Here is a 20,000-nt window from a genome sequence, read left to right on the forward strand (position 1 = left end):
TCTCAAAGTTAATTTAATACCTCAATCCTCTCAAAATAGGCTCACTTCTTAGTCATAAAGAGAATTTGCAACCGTTTATGCGATCCAATATTATTTACAAATTTACTTGCCCGGGGTGTCCCGGTACTTACGTTGGATCGACGAAACGCTTGTTGCAAGTTCGATATTCTAGTTATTTGGGAGTGAGCTACAGAACTGGCCAGAGGATAACCAACCCTGAACTTTCAAATATAAGAAATCATGCAGCTCTCTGTAAAATTGAAATTAACAAAAAACATTTTTCGATAATTGACAATACCCAGCATAGCCAATAATATAACACTTGAGTCTTTACATATCAAGCACCTCGTTCCTTCCCTCAATTCTAGTCAATCCTCTACTCAGCTTTTCTTGGCGTAGTCGAGATCTGAGCAAACGACGGTCCTACAGCCATTCCTTTCTTGTCCTTTGCTTTATTAAGGTTAATATTCCTTTTTAATCCTAAATTTCTTCAATTTTAATGTCACCTTGTAAATAATTTTAGTATTTTTAGCTTTTAACAATAATTTTTATGAATAACTTTAGTATTTTATGTTTTCCTTTTTGCAATAGCATGTAAACTTTAATTATATATTTTTTATAAATGTGAATTGATTTTACATTACAGACTGATGATGTGTCAGGATGAAACGAAACGTGTCATAATAAACTCCTTAATTGATCTTCTGAGTTTCGGTAACACTTTGATGTCTACATGTTCGCACCTTTTGATATATATATATATATATATATATATATATATATGTATATATATATAGATATATATATATATATATATATATATAATATATGTGTGTGTGTGTGTGTGTGTGTGTGTGTGTGTGTGTGTATGTATGTATGTATGTATGTATGTAGACCAAGTGAAAAGGCAAAAAAGCTCACTACTTAGGGTTTCTTTATTGTTGCCAACGTTTCAGTTTTTTTTGTACAAATGTTTATCTCCTGTCCTTACCAATATTTACAGTTCACGAAAATCTCCAGGAATTCCTTAATAATCTCAATAATTTAGTCCCTTCTATAAAAATTTACTGTAGAGGAAGAAAGAAATTGTAATTTGAATTTTCTTGATGTAACTGTCCAAAGAAATGATAGAAATTTCACCTTTTCAGTCTTTCGGAAATCAACTAACATTACCTCTTTTGTTCATTATTACTCCAATCACCATCAAAATGTTAAATTCTCTGTTTTTTCGGGGTTGTTCCTAAGGGCTTTACGTGTCTGTAACCCATAGTTTGTTGACGCTAATTTAAAACTATTTATGTTATTGGCTTGAAACTTAAATACCCAAGGACTTTTGTAGATGTAGGATGGGAAAAGAGCTAGAAAAACATTTTATTTAACCAATGACAAAATTAAATTTAGTAAGCATAACATTCTAAAATTACCCTATGGTGAAAGTTTTTAGAAATTTGTAAAATTTTAAAGCTTTTTAACACAAATGTTGTTTTCAGTAATATTAATGTCAAGAGTTTAATAATAAAAAATTCTCGTAAAGATTTTCCAGGCTGCATATATGAAATTTCTTGCAAAAAGTGCGATAAAGTCTATTACGGACAAACCGTTAAATCTCTTTCACAACGTCTCAAATAGCACCAATATTCTGTGAGAACTGGACAAATATCGAATGCATTATTTGTACATATGAGAGATTTAGATCATCCTATTAACTGGAGTCAAGCAAGAGCATTAATCCCTTGTAATGACACAGTTAAAAGGAATATCATTGAATCTTGTTTCATCAAGTCAAATAATGGAAATGTGTATTTAAACTTGATGCCTTCACAATGAAAAAGATTGTAGATAAATATAAGCAACAAAATTAATATATTCCGTTTTTACATGTTTTGGACTATATGGATACGTTGCAGTTTCTGTTAGGGTTAAATATATGTTTAGGTTTGTGACCGTGTGATATCCAATAATTTTGGATTATCTCTTTGATATTTACCCTTTTGACAATTAACCATCTGGTATTCTTGATATTGTGTTTACCTGATAACTTTATTTCCAACTGACAATTAACCATGTGATATTCTTCATTGTTGTTTACCTGATAACTGTCTTTCCAACTGTATTTCATTCGTTCCTTAACAATGTCTTAGGAAAGACGAAGGCGCTAGGATTTCTGCCTATCATTTTCCTGTGGTATTTGCTTACCTGATGAAGTCACATGCATCTACTATGATTTTTTAAATATATATATATATATATATATATATATATATATATATATATATATATATTCCTGTGGTATTCGCTTATTTGATGAAGTCACATGCATCTATTGTGATTTTTTGAAATTAGTATATATATATATATATATATATATATAATATATATATATATATATATATATATATATATATATATATACTATTATGACAAAGTGCAGAGTAGTATATGCATCTGGACACCATTAATACTTGTTAACCCAATGTGCCAAGCATTTTTACTTGTTAGAGCAACAGACTTTTAATCCTGTGTCTGGGACACCTTTTATACTTGGGGCACAGTTTTATCAAGTACCTGGTTACTAGTTACCTCACTACAGCCAGACACCTGACCCTTCATCACAAATACTAAACAACTGAATACTGTAAAGGTAACAGTAATCCCTTATAGAATTTAACGATCAAGAAAACAGTCAGTCTAAGTTCATTAAAATAGATGTGAGGTAATCTAAATAAAAGGGCTCCACTCCTTCAATAATTTTAAATCTGAGTATTTCACTGGTTCTCATTCACTTAAGGAAAACAGCACAATTACCACTCTGTATTACTGCCTAAACAACAATGAAATATAATGCTGGTGGTAAATGATACACTAAAAAAATGTAAATACAAAAATTTAATTTTAAATTCTAAATTTATAAGTGAAATTCACAATCTCAGGGAATTGTTATTACTTGAAAACAAAAGTTTGATTAGTTTTTGAATTAATTATTAAATAAAATTAAATCAAAGTTTATCAAAAAAATTAATTAATTCAAATTATAAAGCAATAATTAAATTTGAAAAGAAACTTAATTAAATGCAAATTAATTCACAAATGTTAGATTAAAACAATTACACAATCAAAAAATTTTCAATCTAATTAAACAAAATGAAGAGAATGCAAAAACACAATAATATGAAAAGCAATAAAAGCATTGACAGTACAAACATTAAGCATATAAAATGGACATATCAAAAGAACAAAACAAAAGAAAAATGCATAAAAAATATTCATTTTATCAAAACACTGTAAAATAAAACCTCGAGGTGCACTTTAAAATATTTGTAAATTACAATACCTTCAAATGCAGTTGCAACTTCTCACTCAAAAAGAAAGGCCTGTTACAATCTTCAACACTTTTGTTGACCACACACAAATAATGATAACACTATGCTCAGATTCCACAGCTAATTAACATGTTACTAAGAAATTACAGGGCTAGTAATATCGAGTGACCGATTTATACAAAAACATGAGTTACGTTACATGAGCTAGCAAGAGAGAGGAAGAGAGAAAGAGAGAGACACACACACTGGTCTCCCTAACGCCCAAGATCTCAAGAGTGGAATGAATAAAATCTTCTCTATCACCATATGCATATGGGCATATGTGTGCAGTTTAGCACACAAGTTCGAGACGAAAACACATTACATCATCTCGGTGATGTCATGGAATTTTCCAATTCACAATTAACTACTTATGAGTCGATAATTCCTCTTTTGACAAATTGAAAGAGTTACGAGTTAACAAATTAGAGATATGAAATGGTTTTCTAGCAATAGAATCTTTAATTACTGCAAGTAAACATGAAATGATACAGTTGTATGGAAGATTCCCGAAAGATTATGAAGCAATATCGAGTATGGGGCCCCTTGGCTGTTTTCTGAATGAAGTGAGTAGAAAATAAAAAATTAGCTCAACTCATCTATTTTCAAAAGGTGGGTAACAACAACTTCTGCTCGGACAGAGCAGTCTCTCTTTATACCTCTTACGGTACTGTTTTCTCTCTCCCCCTTATGTATGTTGCAAAACGAAATTTTACACTACTTAACATGTTATCTTTAAAATAACTGAATCTCTGGTGAGATTCTTCTCCAACATTGGGTGAACTCCACGCAACACCACACTATGGTTGCTGCCTGTATCGCGTAAAATCTTGACTGGTACCTGCACACTCTCTTCTTGAGTTGCCAGTGTACCCTCATAGATATATGGCTTAAAAGCCTCCAAACTGCTCAGCCACTCACTGCTTGAAGTTACATTTCCACTGGTTGCTAAACACTCGGCTTGTTTAGTTTCAGTCTTCCCTGTAGTCTGATTCTTCCCCACGTTGTTCTTAACTGTCTGTTTCACCAGGTCACCTCTTACTATTTGACCAACATGCTTTGACTGCTGATAGTTCCGGTAACACTCCTGACTGAAGTATCCTGCTCTTCCACACTTGAAGTAGACAACATTAGGCTTTTGCAATTGTCTTACAAAATTAGATGAGGATTTCACATTAGCTTGCTAAGGAGTATTATTACTTGTAGGTTTCACATTTATAAAATTGCTCCTGGAACCTGGATGCAACTTAAAGCCTGTGCATTGTTGATTCTGGTACTTGACATTGTAATTGTGCCTGCTACTAATTATATTGTAGTCTTCACTCAGTGTAGCAGCTTTGTCAAGTTTTTTAACCTCTCTCTCTCTCTCTCTCTCCCAAATAGGCTCTTTTATGCTCAGGAATATCTCTAAAATATTGCTCCAAAACAACTAACTCTTCTAACTCTTCAGAAGTTGTAACTTTAGCTGCCTCCAACCATCTTTTAAAACACTTCACTTTATAAGCATAATCCAAGAAAGTTACCTTTTCATCATTTCTTAAATTTCTGAATCTTTCGTAGTACTCTGGGGTCATCTGGTATACTTGTAGTGCATTGTATTTGAGCACCTTGTAGTCTTTACACTGATCATCTGTTAAGGCTAAATAAGCACTTCTATCAAGACAGTTTGTAGCAAAACTAACCATTTATCTTCGGGCCATCCCATACCTGAAGCCCTCTTCTCAAAGTGATGAAAGAACTCATCTGGAGCTTCTTCAGTAAAATTAGGGATTAACTTCTGCACTCTTACTACATCAAATGATTACCTTGGTTAGGGTTAAACAGTGTTACAGGTAATGTGGATCTAGCTCTTATCAATTCCATCTCCCTTTCATGTCTTGCAGCTTCTTTTTCCTCTTTTATCCTTTGCCTTTCATCTTCTACTGCTTTTTCTTCTTCTCTTTCTCTTCTTTCTTGTTTTTCCCAGTCTACTCTTTCTCTTTGAGCTTGCATTTTCAGCTTAATCAAACCTTCTTCTGCTTCTATGTGTCTGAGTTCTAACTCTGAATCACTTTTCTCTTTCTTTTCTACTTGTTTATTTATATGATCAGCCTGTGCTACATTCAACAACTCTTGAACCAATTCCAACTCATCTTCATCAATTATTCTACCAGAGTCTATGAATGCCTGCATGTCAATGCATTTGATTTCTGCTTTTATCATGCTGCTACACACATGACCACCACATGCTACTGCTAGAGCACTCCCCTGTGCCTTAGTCAGAGTAGTTTCAGATAACACTTGGATGGAAGGGGCTGCTAAAAATTCCTGAGTATCAAACGGAGCCATTTTTCTCAAATAAAAATTCTTGCAATAAAATGCAAAAACAAATATATGGTCACTCTCCTAACAAAATATATTCCTAACACCGCCAGTATAAGCTAGAGTGATAATGTGATTTGTTTTCCTCCTGGGTCTGTGGGCACCATGAATACTTGTGACGAAGTGCAGAGTATCTGGGTCTGGACACCATTAATACTTGCTAACCCAAAGTGCCAAACATCTGGTTACTACACTTACCATTTGTACTTGTTAGAGCAAGAGACTCTTTTAATACTGGGTCTGGGACACCTTTTATACTTGGGGCACCGTTTGATCAAGTACCTGGTTACCAGCTACCTCACTACATCCAGACACCTGACCCATCAAAACAAATACTATACGACTGAATATTCTAAAGGTAACAGTGATCCATTATAGAACTTGACAATCAAGAAAACAATCAGTCTTAGTTCATTAAAATAAATGTGAGGTAATCTTAATAAAAGGGCTCCACTCTTTCAATGATTTTAAATCTGAGTATTTCCCAGGTTCTGATTCACTTGAGGAGAACAGCACAATTACCACTCTATATTACTACCTAAACAAAAATAAAATATAATACTGGTGGTAAATGATACACTCATAAAAAATTTAAATACAAAAAATTTTATTCTAAATTCAAAATTTATAAGTGAAATTCACAATGACAAGGAAATTATTACTTGAAAACAGGTGATGCCACGGAGGAAATCACCTTTATTTATACATAGCATCACGTTTTATGTATTTCGTGATCAAGTTATTCATAGCTATATATATATAATATATATATATATATATATATATATATTATTAATAATATATTAATATATACATATCCAGAGAGAGAGAGAGAGAGAGAGCTCAATGAGTAATATTACTCTTATGAAGTGATGTTTATAAACGCAAGTCACAGCATTTCAGATCAGATTGCTTTCATTGTTACGAATTCATTTTTAAAACACCGGTAATAATACAATAATACCAGCAATAAAATAAGGAAGTATGGAGTTTAGGGTTGTTGTTGTTGTTTAAGATTAAGCTGGCCTTGTGCCAGCATGGGCTCTTGCTCGTAGAGCAGCCCGTATAGATTAGGGTAGGTAAAAGTACTGAGCGTAAGCTGGGTTAGTGAGCGTCAGAGAGAAGATTAGCCTAGGCCTCTGGGAGGTCTCAAACTTCACCTACGATGTATAAGACGCAGGCGATCTTTTGAGCCAAAATTTTGGGTAAAAAAGTGTGCACTATATGTCGTCAAATACGGTATTACTATACAGATTTTAATTTTCATTAGAAAATCGTGTTTAGAAATCTACTACTTCGAAAAATACCCTTATTCAAGACTAGTTTTATATATATGAAATAAAATTAAACTGTATGGTATTTCTAAGTGATATATATATATATATATATATATATATATATATATATATATATATATATATATATATATCACTTAGAAATTCCATACAGCTTACTTTTAATAATTTTTACATACAAAACGGACATGCATTGTGGATGATGTAGAATTCATAACAAACCTAGGTTTAGCTTTAGCCAAAGACTGGATTATACGGACTACAGTGTACACATACACACACACACACACACATATATATATATATATATATATATATATATATATATATATACATATACACACTACATATACACACATACATATACACCCAAAGACTTGATTATACAGACTACAATATACATACTTATATATGAGTCATATCACATTACCGTAATTCATATATATACATCGAGCTACAAATGTCCATAATATCTAATTCACTCTAACTCGGAATCAATATATTTTCATATATATTAACCGAAGGGGAATTTTTTAGTCGTTAAGAAATTTGTCGGCTCATGGGTGCGAACCATCTAACCCAATAAATTCAGGTGTGGTTTAAAGCTTCACTGTGCGTCTTGAATTTGTTGGATTCGATGGTTCGCGCCCGTGAGCCGACAAATTTCTTATCGACTAAAAAATTCCTCTCCTGTTAACATATGTGAAAATACATTAATTCCATGTAGAGCGAATTAGATATTAAAGGACATTTGTAGCTCGATGTATATACATACATAACACACACACACACATATATATATATATATATATAATATATGATATAGGATAGATTATATATATAGATATATTATATACTATATATATATATATTAGATATATATATAGATAGATATATATATATATATATAGCATATCATGATATGATATTATATATATATAATATATATATTATATTATATTATATATATATAATATATAATATTATTATATATCATATATTAGTATATATATAATATATATATATATATATATATATAATATATATTATAATATATTATATATATATATATTAATATAATATATATATATATATATATATATGTAACCTTCCAATCCACGTATCCTCAACGTAATCTAAGACAGGCTGGGCTTCCACAGGAAAATCATTATTGTCAATTACATATTCAAAAGTTCTAACCACATCATACGCATTTTTAATGCGAATTCGGTACACTTCCGTACAACTGTTGCAGACCATTTGGTTGAATGGATGTGAGAAGTGAAAAAAACAACCTTTTTGATCTGAATTAGGAAAAACTGCTCTAAAAGCATTAATCGCTGCCTGTTCAAAATCAGACATAATCGCGCTTGGTTTTAAGGTTGGTTTTAAAAGTTCTAATTCTGACAAAAGCTTCTTGTAACTATCTTCAGTTTTGTTTCTCATTAAAACGAAAACAAGAGGCAAAACGTCACCATTCATGATACCATGTATTGTGTATACTTGTTTAAATAAAGAGGGTAATGTTTTGAAAGTCCCATCTGCATACTTGTTGGTTGCACTAGATAGTACCTGAAGATTTTTCCGAATTGAAAATGAAATAATCCAGTCTGATCCATCATCACTGTCGAACAGAAGAAATGGCTGATTTGAATGTGTTATTCTATATTGCGGAGGAAAGCTTAACTGGAGTAAACATCCTGGATTTGCAGGAATTTGTGCTGCGGTATTTCTAGCATTTCGTATATACCTTTTTACGTACAGAGGTGGTGGTAGCTGACCCACAGCTGCTTGGGATACTCCAACGTACGCCTGGGTTACGATGCAATGTGTTGATTCTTGAGTTGTGATTGCTTTTTCTTTAGTTAAGTTTATCACTTTGGCAGCTTCAACACGAGCAATATCTCCTGCATGATTGTGTTCTCCCAGTCGTTTTGGAATGGAATCTTCATTTGTATGAACACTTACATGGCACTTTGTTTGATAAAACTGGTCACATTTCCAAATAGGTTTTTGGTACTTGTTCGTTCTTTCACTAATAGATGACTATTATCAATGAGCTTTTTCTATTCCTTATGCTTACGACGTACTGCAGAGGCTTCTTGATGGATTTAGTTTTCGTTATTTACAAAAACTGAAAATTTTTGCCACTCAGAAAACAAGTTACTTACAAAAACCGAAAATTTTTATGAACAATTTCTTTTATAGGAAAAGACGGCAAGCAAGCCATTTACTATTAGTTAGAGACTTTGATCTCAAAAACATCTATAACAGTAATACTTGGACATTTTACAGAAGAAAAAGTGAATTATATTTTATTGTTCGTTTATTCTTTGGCATTTCGTGATGAACGAAACCTTACGATGAAATCACTGACGATGTGATATATTGCAAGATAATTACAATGCAATAAAAATCTATGAGATGCAATTACCATGCGATGAAATTACCACAATGTCATGACTGCGATGATATTACCAGACACCATCAATGAAAGAAGGAACTGGAATCTTCCAAAAGGACTCGTATAATTCCAGACCTTTATACCAAGCGCATCAAATTCGTCGCGGGTGGGAAGTAACTGGGTAACTGGAGCTGTAAACAACAATATCGGATCATTTCATTCAATATCAACTATGGTGCTATCTTACAAACTTATGTATTTGCCAGCTATCCATATCATAGTCAAACTTAAATGACCATGGACATGTAGTAAGTTTTAGACGTTGACACTTTTCCCAGATTTGATGCATAAAATTGACTTAAGTTTGGATGTCGTGTACATGTGGCAGACACGTCGCCACACTTTCCATGCTAGATCTGAAACATAAAACAGCCTGACACTTGCTCTGCATATCTAACCGTGAAGACGTAAAATGAACTGAAATCTGAAGAATTGAAATCATTAAGTAAACTAATTTTATCAAAAGGAAGGGTGAAGGTAATCTAGTATAAGGACGACGCATTGTTCTTACATCCATTCGAAAGAGCGTTCAGCGGGCTTTCCGCCAATGTATAAATCATGCAATGTCATACTCTGTATGCTTTTATATTTATGAATATATGTCTCCAAAGAAACAAATCGGCTGTCGCCGACCCATTTTTGCTCTCTCGCTGGTCGGACACTACACTTCCGTCCGCATGTTGTATACATGAATTTTCCTTACCTGTAATAAAGTTAATATGCTTCTACCTGCCTCTTTGTTCACACCCTCACAACTGGCGACCTCCTGGTTTGTACGGTGGCCGAAGCGTTTTTGGCTAAGCCATTAAAGGAGTAACTACCACCGCTCACCTTCAGAGATCTTTAGCGGACTCATATGACGCCTCAGTTTAGATCTCTGAAAACTCCTGCCACGGAATGTCAACGCCTCTAATAGACTCAAAACGGCATACCTTCCCCAGGTGTGTTCAGGCATCCCTCAAACGGTTTGACCTGCCATTTATGACTCCCGGTGACTGTTTCTGTGAGAGTGGACAATGAAAACAGACAGTTCCTCGGGAGCCACCCAGGCCCCCTTGGTCTCCTCCTCAACCTCGAGCACAGCCGCCGCTCAGGCTGTCAGGTTGCCCCCTTTTACAGCAGACGACACACCCGCCTGGTTCTACCAAGCAGAGGTGCTGCAGGCGACCTTGTCATATCAGCCCTTCCAGGAGACGTATACAAACGGATAACCTCCTGGCTAAATATACAGACCAACCCAATCACACTCGACAAACTCAAGAAGAAACTCGTGAAAGCCTACTCCACCCCCATCCCTGAAAGAGCCACCCGCACCCTCGACCTGGTCACAAACCCAATGCGAGACGCCAACCGGGAGGATGCTTGGGACATGGTGATAGGCCTCCTCCGCCTGCCAGATGTAGGCCTGGATGAGAAGATAATGGAGATCAGCCTCGGCCGCAAAATATTCCTCTGGCAACTGACTCCCCAGCAACTGACCCCAGATGCCCGAGGACAGATAACCGTATACCCTCCCCGATGACAAGCTCGTGGAGAAGGCAACAAAGCTAACCGTGGCAGTCAAGGCCACGAAGCTCGCAGAAACATCCCCCCCCTGTCTCCCATATACCTAGCAGCAGAGAAGGAAGGAGTGGACCCGCTGCAGGAGATCAGTGCCGTGACCCAGAAGAAGACCTCCCAGCAGCAGCAGGGCAATAACTCCTGGTGTTACTATCATCGGAGATTTGGGAGGCACTCCAGGAAATGTGAAAGCCTCTGCACTTACCAGTAGTAAAAAAACGGAGACGGCGGACAACACCAGGCCCAATTGTGGCAGCAGCCTCGTCAAAATCACACGCCATAGGATTCTACGTCCGCAACACAATATCCAGCCGCAGGATGCTGGTGAACACCGGGGCGATGTATTCCATATTCCTGCCATTAGGAGGAGACAGCAGCCACAGCCCAGGCAGCCCAACCGCCCTCGTCGCCACCAACGGGACCCCCATCAGCTGCTACGGCACGAAGTCCTTTGAAATCTCCATCCTGGGGTGCAACTACGTCTGACCCTTCACCATCACAGACGTCAGGGTTCCCCTACTGGGGGCAGACTTCCTGGCGCAAAACAGCTTCCTGGTGGACGTGGGCCGCATGCGCCTCCTCGACAGGGACATGCCGTTCTCTACCATTTGCAAGGGCCCAGGCATTTCCTCAAATTGCGCCATCACCCCCCACAAATATGGTAACCTCCTGCAGGAGTTCCCCGAAGTTTTGAAGCCAGAACTTCATCAGGCAGCCAGAATCCAGCCCAAACACAAAATTGGACCTCTTGAAGTCTTATTTTCAGGTTCCGGTACATCCTGAGGATGTTCCCACGACTGCCATTATCTTACCATTTGGCTCGTATGTCTTTCATTACTTCACCTTCGGCCTAAGAAACACGGACCAATTTCCAGCACCTGTCCTGAAACACCTGCAGGAAAACAGGTTTGTCGTCTGATTTGACAAATCCACCTTCGGCGCTGAGAGGGTGGACTTCCTCGGACACAAGATCTCTGCAGCAGGTGTGCGGCCCATGGCCTCAAAGGTGGATGCAGTACAGAAGTTCCCAACCCCAACAACAGTCAAGGCCCTGCAAGAATTCATCAGAATGGTGAATTACTACCACCGGTTTGTCCCGGACATCGCCTGAACCACGTGCCCCCCTTAACACAGGTCCTGAAGGGCAAACCGAATAACCTGACTTGGGAAGCAGAGCAGCAGCAGGCCTTCAGCAACACAAAGACTTCCCTTGCCAAAGCCATCGCCTTGTCCCATCAGGACCCCACCATGCCCCTACACCTCACCACTGATGCTAGCAATGTCGCTTGCAGAGCCGTCTTTGAGCAGATGGTCCAGGGTTCCCCTCAGCCACTTGCCTTCTTCAGTAGAAAACTGTCGCCCACTGAGATGAGGTACAGCACGTTCGACTGCGAGCTCTTGGCCGTGTACCAAGCAGTGCGCCACTTCCATTACCTCCTCAAGGGCGCCCCCTTCACCATCAGGACAGACCACTGCCCCTTGGTTCACGCATTCACCAAGGCGGGCGATGCCTGGTCAGCAAGACAACAAGACACCTGGCAGCCATCGCTGAGTTCAGCTGCACCATCCACTATGTCCCCAGCGAGAAGAATCCCTTGGCTGATGTCCTTTCGAGGATAGAGATCAATGCCGTCCACCTCAGCATCAGCTACGAAGACCTCACCCGAGAACAGGCCGCCGATCCTGAGACTGCTGCATGCTGCACAGCCCTCACCTCCCTCAAGTGGGAAAAGTTAAGTATATCTTAGTTTTACCAGACCACTGAGCTGATTAACAGTTCTCCTAGGGCTGGCCCGAAGGATTAGATATTTTTATGTGACTAGGAACCAGTTGGTTACCTAGCAACGGGACCTACAGCTTATTGTGGGATCCGAACCACATTGTATTGAGAAATGAATTTCTATCACCAGAAATAAATTCCTTTGGCTCCGGGTGGGCCGAGCCGAGTATCGGACTTCGGACCACAGGATTGGTAGCCGAGCGCGAAATGCATTCGGCCAACGTGGAACTCCCTCAAGTGGGAGGACATGCCCTTCAGACCCTCAGGCACGATGCTCCTCTGCAACAGCAGCACTGGCTGCCCCCACCTGCTGATCCTGATCTACCGTAGGAGGGCCGTGTTCGATGTCATACATGGGCTCTCCCACCCCTCGGGCCAGACGACGATGCACCTTCTGATGGAGAAGTTTGTCTGGCACAGAATTCGGAAGGACTCTCGGGAGTGGGCCAGGAACTGTGTCCCTTACCAGTTAAGCAAGATGAGCTGGCACACAGAATCGAGCATGGGGAGTTCCCTCAGCCGAAATGAAGATTTATCCAAGTTTTATGTGGACGTTGTAAGTCCCTTGCCCCACGTTTGAAGACGCCAGATACCTCCTGACAATAATTGACCGTTCCCCCAGGTGGCCCAAGGCAACGCCGATGTCGGATGCAACCACCAAAGTATGCACAGAAGCCCTTCTCTCCAACTGGATCAGCTGATTCGGAGTGCCAGACGACATCATGACGCACCACGGACCTGTCTTCCTGTCGGAGCTGTGGACCTCCCTGGCCCGCTTGATGGGGACGCCTACAACTCCGCGGCCAACAGCATGGTGGAAAGAGTCCACTGATCACCGAAGGCATCCCTGATGGCACGCTGCACCGGCAAAGACAGGAAATCTCAATTACTGTGGGTCCTCAGTCTCCGGACTGCCCCACGGGCGAACGGCGAGGCATCACCAGCAGAGAGGGTTTACAGAGAAACATTGGCAGTCCCAGGCGAATTCCCCAACCAACGTTATAAATTATCAGTACCAAAATTGTTAGGTTCCAATTACTGTATATGGCATCAGTGTTTAAAGGAGGGTAACGCACAATACAAAGAAAACGGTTCTCTCTCTCTCTCTCTCTCTCTCTCTCTCTCTCTCTCTCTCTAAACGAATAAAAAATAATTTTATTAAGAAAATGGTGATACTGTTACAGAATTTTTTATTCATTTTTCCATGGGGCTCGGGCCTCCCCTGGAAATTGCTGATGCCCCCCTGGGGGGATGCGCCCCCCAGGTTGAGAACCACTGTTATAAAGGATTGACTTTGAAAGAAAGGCAGGAAAAATCAATCATATATATACATACTAAATGTCACAGTCAAAACATCTCACCGTATACTATGCACATGCTAAACGGCTTGGGTAGCATTGGTGCACTACGTATGTATACATACTAAACGTTTAAAGGATTAAGGTTGTTTCCCCTTCTGTTTCTTTTTTATGTGTTTATTCCTTTTTGGGGGACAATTATTTTTTCTGGCTGCTATCACTCTCCTACCAACAGCTCTCTTGAATTCATAAATTTTTTTTGCTCATAAGTTTCTTTCTTTGTACCTTGTCTGGTGCTTGTTTCTGTTTCATTTCTGGTTTGGTCTTAATCAAGAGTTTTCTAATCTCCGCCGTACACTACATTTTCTACTATGTCGTTGCTTCATTCCTGTTTCTCTCTCCTAAGGTCTATCACTTCTCTTCTTAGGTCTCCAATATCCTTTTCCATCCCGTCTTCTCTTTTCTTGCCTTCAAGTTTATCTGTCAGCTCCTTTAGTTCCTTTGATAATTCTTCCACTTCCCTCCTCAGCGAGGCTTTCTCTGTTCTTGTTGACAGGAGAGATAGACACTGAGACTACCTAGCTTCGATGTAATTTCAACTTCTCTTGGGTCTTCTCTGTTTGTGTCTTGGTTTCACTATTTTCCTCTGAACTCTAATTCAATATTCTTTCTAATGTGACCAGTTGAAAAGGAAAGAAGGGTGGTTGGTTGAGTACTCCCACAGTCGCTGAATTCTCTTATCCATGGAGAGTTTTCCATATTTAGTCACCAGGATAGCTTTTTTCGCTGGCACACTAACATAGTCTCCCTGCTGTTAGACAATCCTGAATGTGTTGCAGCTCCCAACTGAGCAACACAATTTGCCCACGCAAATGATTTTTCATCCGGAGTGAACAGCAGCATCCATTAAATTACTAACATCCAACAGCTATGAACAGCCAGAACCTTATTCTGCTTCTCTTCCAACCATGAAAAAACCCAAGGATTGGCTACAATAGCCTCACCAGCAGACCCCACATGTAGGAAGTTCCACAATCAATGGCAGAAAAGCTTGCCTGGGGTTTTTAGTTGGCTAAGAATCCAACAAGGCACGAAAGCTCCACAACCTCAGAGCAGTTCAGCCTTCACTCACAGGGTATTGGTTACATGGGTGGTCATTCATTACACGAAAGAATGGGCTTGACGGGGACACAATAGCAGCACTCCATTTCTGCATCCCCAGTTGCCACAGGATCCCTTTAGTCCTGGTCTTTGGAAACCTGCAAGCATCTTCCTGTTATTTAAAGAGGTTCCAAAGCCTCTGTTCTGATGTATGTATATATATATATATATATAACTATGAAATTAGTACTCTACACACTTGCAGAAATTCTGCTTAAATTCCTGGAAGATCTGACTTGTAAGCTTGTGTAGGCAGATCCATAGCACTATTTAATCAAGGGAAAAATTACTTAGGGCCTTCTTCAAATGAGTAAAGACTACATAAACACTAGGGGTTCATGTAATTAATTATATTTATATAAGCCAAACAGATCAGAAGACGGTGGAATTGCTAGGCAGGGAATTACAGCATCGCAGGCCGTTAGAATAGCAGTGGCATGAGGCAACTGCAACGATGTGCAAGACGATTACTTGCAAGAAACACTCACACAGACAAAAGGGAACTGAGAAAGTGCATAGAAGATGCCAAGGTAACTCAATTCTATAGCTATTAAATGCACAATTACTTTAACACTTGATGATTCAATACACAATCATAGTTGGTCATTGCACAATGGAAATTAAATATATCAAGTAGAGGTTAATAGAATCATAACTGCTTAAAAGAAAACCTTATTCCCGTACTTTACCTTTGTCAATCCTGATGGTGTGCTTTTCAACAGGGCACTGGTGATGTAGGGAGGAAAATGACGGGGAATGCCACTGTAAAATTTACTTGCTCGAGATGAGCACATGAGACTGAAATGCAAGAGACAAGGCAATGTGGACTCTGTGGACTCTGGTGAGTCCTGCAGCGTTCTAAGAGTGAGACTCCAGTCTCTTGCCCTTAAATAACATCGCATGGGGATGAATGTGGGCATTGGTGGCGTTTGGAGTCGACAGGTCATGTAGTGGTGAGGCCACCTGGCAAAAATCATGGCAGCCATGCATGTGTTCGACAGTTTGTGGGCCAGCGCTTTCTCTTTCCACATCTCGATTTTTCCGGTTGTCCGCCTCCAGTGAATATCAGCAATCACTTTGAAAAGAGAGAAGGATTAAGGATTACCCAGGAAGACAGAGAGAGAGAATGAAAGGGGCAAATGATACCCATGGTTTTAATTAAAATGAGGAGAATGAGTTTTATTCTTAATGTCTTTAAATTGAAATAACTATGGGCTGGAGAGTTTGCTTTGGGAAAGGATTTATTTTTAGCACCTCCCCAACCAGATTCACTGTAATTTCATTGCAGTAATTTCGTTGTGGTAATTTCGTTGCAGCAATTTCATCGCATAGCAAATACATATTAGAGAATTTCAGTGCAAAGTAATTACATTGCAATGCATTACATCTCACGGTAATTTCATCACATAACTATATGTACCATAAGATTAAAAAGGGGCAATAAAATAATTTTTTATCAAAAGTGTTTTTTCGAATACTAACACATATTAATGCATGATAATGAAAAACATTGTTTAAAAAACAAAGATAAACTAAAATCACACATTTATTTTTATTAAAAAAAGAAAAAAAATTTACCTATTGCCGTCAATATTCAAAAAGACAAATTATGGGCAATACCCCTAAGATAGTCGAGCAATTCTCGATTTTCATAATCGTTAACGATGCGTTGGATTCTAACGGCACTATCCTTATATATATAATATATTTTTTTACGGCGAGGAATGTCTCTACCAGCGACATACTGTTCCATTATAGCTTCATTTCTTGATTGCTCTTTTTTCAAAATATCTAGAAACTTCCAAATAGTAGGATGTGATGCGCCAACCAATTCGCAGGGACTTGTGCTGCTACACTTCTAGCATTTCGAATATTCCTTTTGGTAGCTGACCAGCAACAGCTTGATACTCCAATGTATGCCTGGGTTGCGATAAAATTAGTAGTTTCCTGCATCGAAATGGCTTTTTCTTTTGCGGCATTTATAACTTTAGTAGCTTTAACACGAGCTTCATTGGCTGCATGATCGTGTTCTCCAACTCGTTTTGTAATAGATTCTTGATTTGTATGAACTCTGGCCCGGCACTTAGTTGTATAAACCTGATCACATTTCCAAATGGTATTTTCACCAGTTGTTCTCTCTCTTACAAATAGACTACCATTATCAGTGAGCTTTTTCTTATTTCTTGAGCTTAAGACGTATTGAAGAACCATTTTGAGGGCTAAAACTAAAACTGAATAAAGCTGTAAGTAACACTTTCTTATATAGGAAAAGTAGTAGACGTGGCTCTGAAATTACCTTGCGATGGGCAAAAAGCAGGTTGTTTAGAATAATTGAACTATTGCTCTGAAATTACCGTGAGATGTAATGCGTTGCAATGTAATTACTTTGCACTGAAATTCTCTAATAAGTATTTGCTATGCGATGAAATTGCTGCAACGAAATTACCACAACGAAATTACTGCATTGAAATTACCGGACACACCCCAACCAAGTTAGCATTCGCACCCTACACTGGTTGAGAATGGTTACCAGCAAGCAAACTCATTTAAGGATTTTACTTTATTTTCTGTCAAGAGACAAATTATTAGTTCTGATATTTACGTCAATACAGAATAAATTCATGGTGCTGACACTAGCAAAAACAAGGTGATATTAAGCAGCATATAAAGAATATAACATAAAGTAACATGGTTACTTAATGGTAATAAACTTAGCCTAGTATCAAGATGTTAATATTATTATACTTGAAATACTCCTTGCACCTATTAGTAGAACACCTTAAGTCACAAAGTCATGCAGTTAATATTACCTTGAGGATGCATCACAACAGAACTATGTGTGGACTTTGGTAGGTGGTGCTGAGATACTTGTGAGCCACGACTTGGTGCTATTTGGGCCACTATAATTTCGTGTGCCTACTGGCACTGTATGCAGTACATGAGTTAATCATATATAGGCTTATATCATGAGGAGTCAGGAGCCCGTAAATCAAAGATGATGGAGTCACGGACTCGCAATTATGCAATCATATGGAAATAAAGAAGGAAAAATGAAAACAAATGACAGATGTAAATTGTAAGTGATAATTATACAGGGAAATTCATACAGTATGCCAAGGATTTCAGCTTTGCCTCAGTAGCCTCTGTGATGGCTATATTAGTTCTTTAGCCCTAAAGGGCACTAGAATACATGTCTTAATGCCGTTGGCAAGTTAAAAAGCATTAGATGGTGTGACCCCTCTGACAGATACATCTGCCAATACTTAGAAGTATGGTACTGTGCCAAATGTGGCACTCGGTTAGTAACAGCTTTATGGCTCATTGGCATATAGTCTTAAATTTACCATTCCCTGTGATGGCAAGACATGAAGATAAGGCCAGAATACTGGCACTTGGCACTCTGCATTAGCAGAGGTCAGATTAGAGGGGTAGTACCTTAGTAAAGCGTAAAATTAAGGAGAACAGATAAATTCGAGGTAAAGGAAAACAGTGCAAGAGGAATGAATTAAAAAGGATGCGAAGGAATTAATAGAGGAAGAGACTTGACATTCTCTTTTGGATAGAGGTGCCAAGTTCTCAAGATTAAAGTGAGGCACGTTGCCATGAGTATGAGTGCCAGGAGAGTTCATCAACTCTTTCTCAGGCTTACTTGGAGCTTCTATGCAATCGACCTCCATTCCATGGATTTCTCAGAGGTCCTTATTTCGACTTTAAATTTTGACTTGGTGGAACCAAGTTTGAGGACGTTAGGGGAGTGCCAGCTGCTCCGGCTGCTGCGACAACTGGAAACCTAGGCATTCCTTACAAGAGCTCCTTACGTTCATAGGCCATTTCAGGTGTGGTAGAATCCTGACTCAAGGATGTGGCTGCTGAGGACCGGGAAGAAGAGGAAGTGATCACTATTGGCATGACCGACTGGGAAGTTGCGATGACCAGCCCAGGCATGGGTTGCAAAGCCACGCCTTTGGCTGACTTCTGCTGTGGTCATGGGAATCCAGGGAATTCCTAGTGAAACTGCGCTGTCCTCTCTCACTGTCACTGGTAGCTGAGCCAAACCGGTTAGGGGAGAGGCAGCCCAGTCTGGGGTCTCCAGGAAGGAGATTCGAGGAGTGTTCTGGCACTGGCACTAATGCAGTGTCAGTCACATAAATCAGCTGTGGAATTGGCTCAACTGCTCTACAGGGTGGGGTCTGGCACTGCTCAGGGAGCAGAGATGCCGGGCAGTGGGTTAAAATCAGGTTTGTGAGGCTTAGTCATACTTACTGAATGACTGGCAGGGTCTGGATCCCTTGATTGTCTTACCATAAAGGAGGACCGGAAATCGTGTCCCAGGCAGATGTCGTACCTTCATAAATGTAGCTTGCTACAGCAAGTGTGCAGATTTAAGGTCTTGTGACCCTCAATTGAACAGGGGGAAGTGTCATTTTAACATGATTGATGATACTCACAATTGTGACGAGGTTACATCGATCAATTCTAGCTCCTTATGGGACTTTGTCTTCCTTTATGAGAGAAATTTGCATGGCAGCGTCATCAAACACCGTGACCTGGCGGGTGGGGTAGTTACCTCTTGGAGGTGCCCAAAAATGGGACTCTTGGCTGTAGGGCCTTAAGTTTCTGGGTTTGTAACTGCCAAAGCAATGGTTGGGGTACTAGTTTTGTTAGGGCATTTTACTCATTGAGCTGAGTGGCCATAAACCTCTTGCAAGTTGCACTACCCCT

At 39.0% G+C, this 20,000-nt stretch overlaps 1 protein-coding gene across 5 annotated transcripts in view; it reads left to right on the top strand.

The window, feature by feature from the left end:
• The window catches only part of LOC135205932 (lymphocyte cytosolic protein 2-like), a 408,856-nt gene that overhangs the window by 322,311 nt on the left and 66,545 nt on the right, over nucleotides 1-20,000 (top strand). The window lies entirely within an intron of this gene.

Source organism: Macrobrachium nipponense, chromosome 11 (genome assembly GCF_015104395.2).
Source record: "Macrobrachium nipponense isolate FS-2020 chromosome 11, ASM1510439v2, whole genome shotgun sequence".
In the NCBI taxonomy this organism is placed as follows: Eukaryota; Metazoa; Arthropoda; class Malacostraca; order Decapoda; family Palaemonidae; genus Macrobrachium; species Macrobrachium nipponense.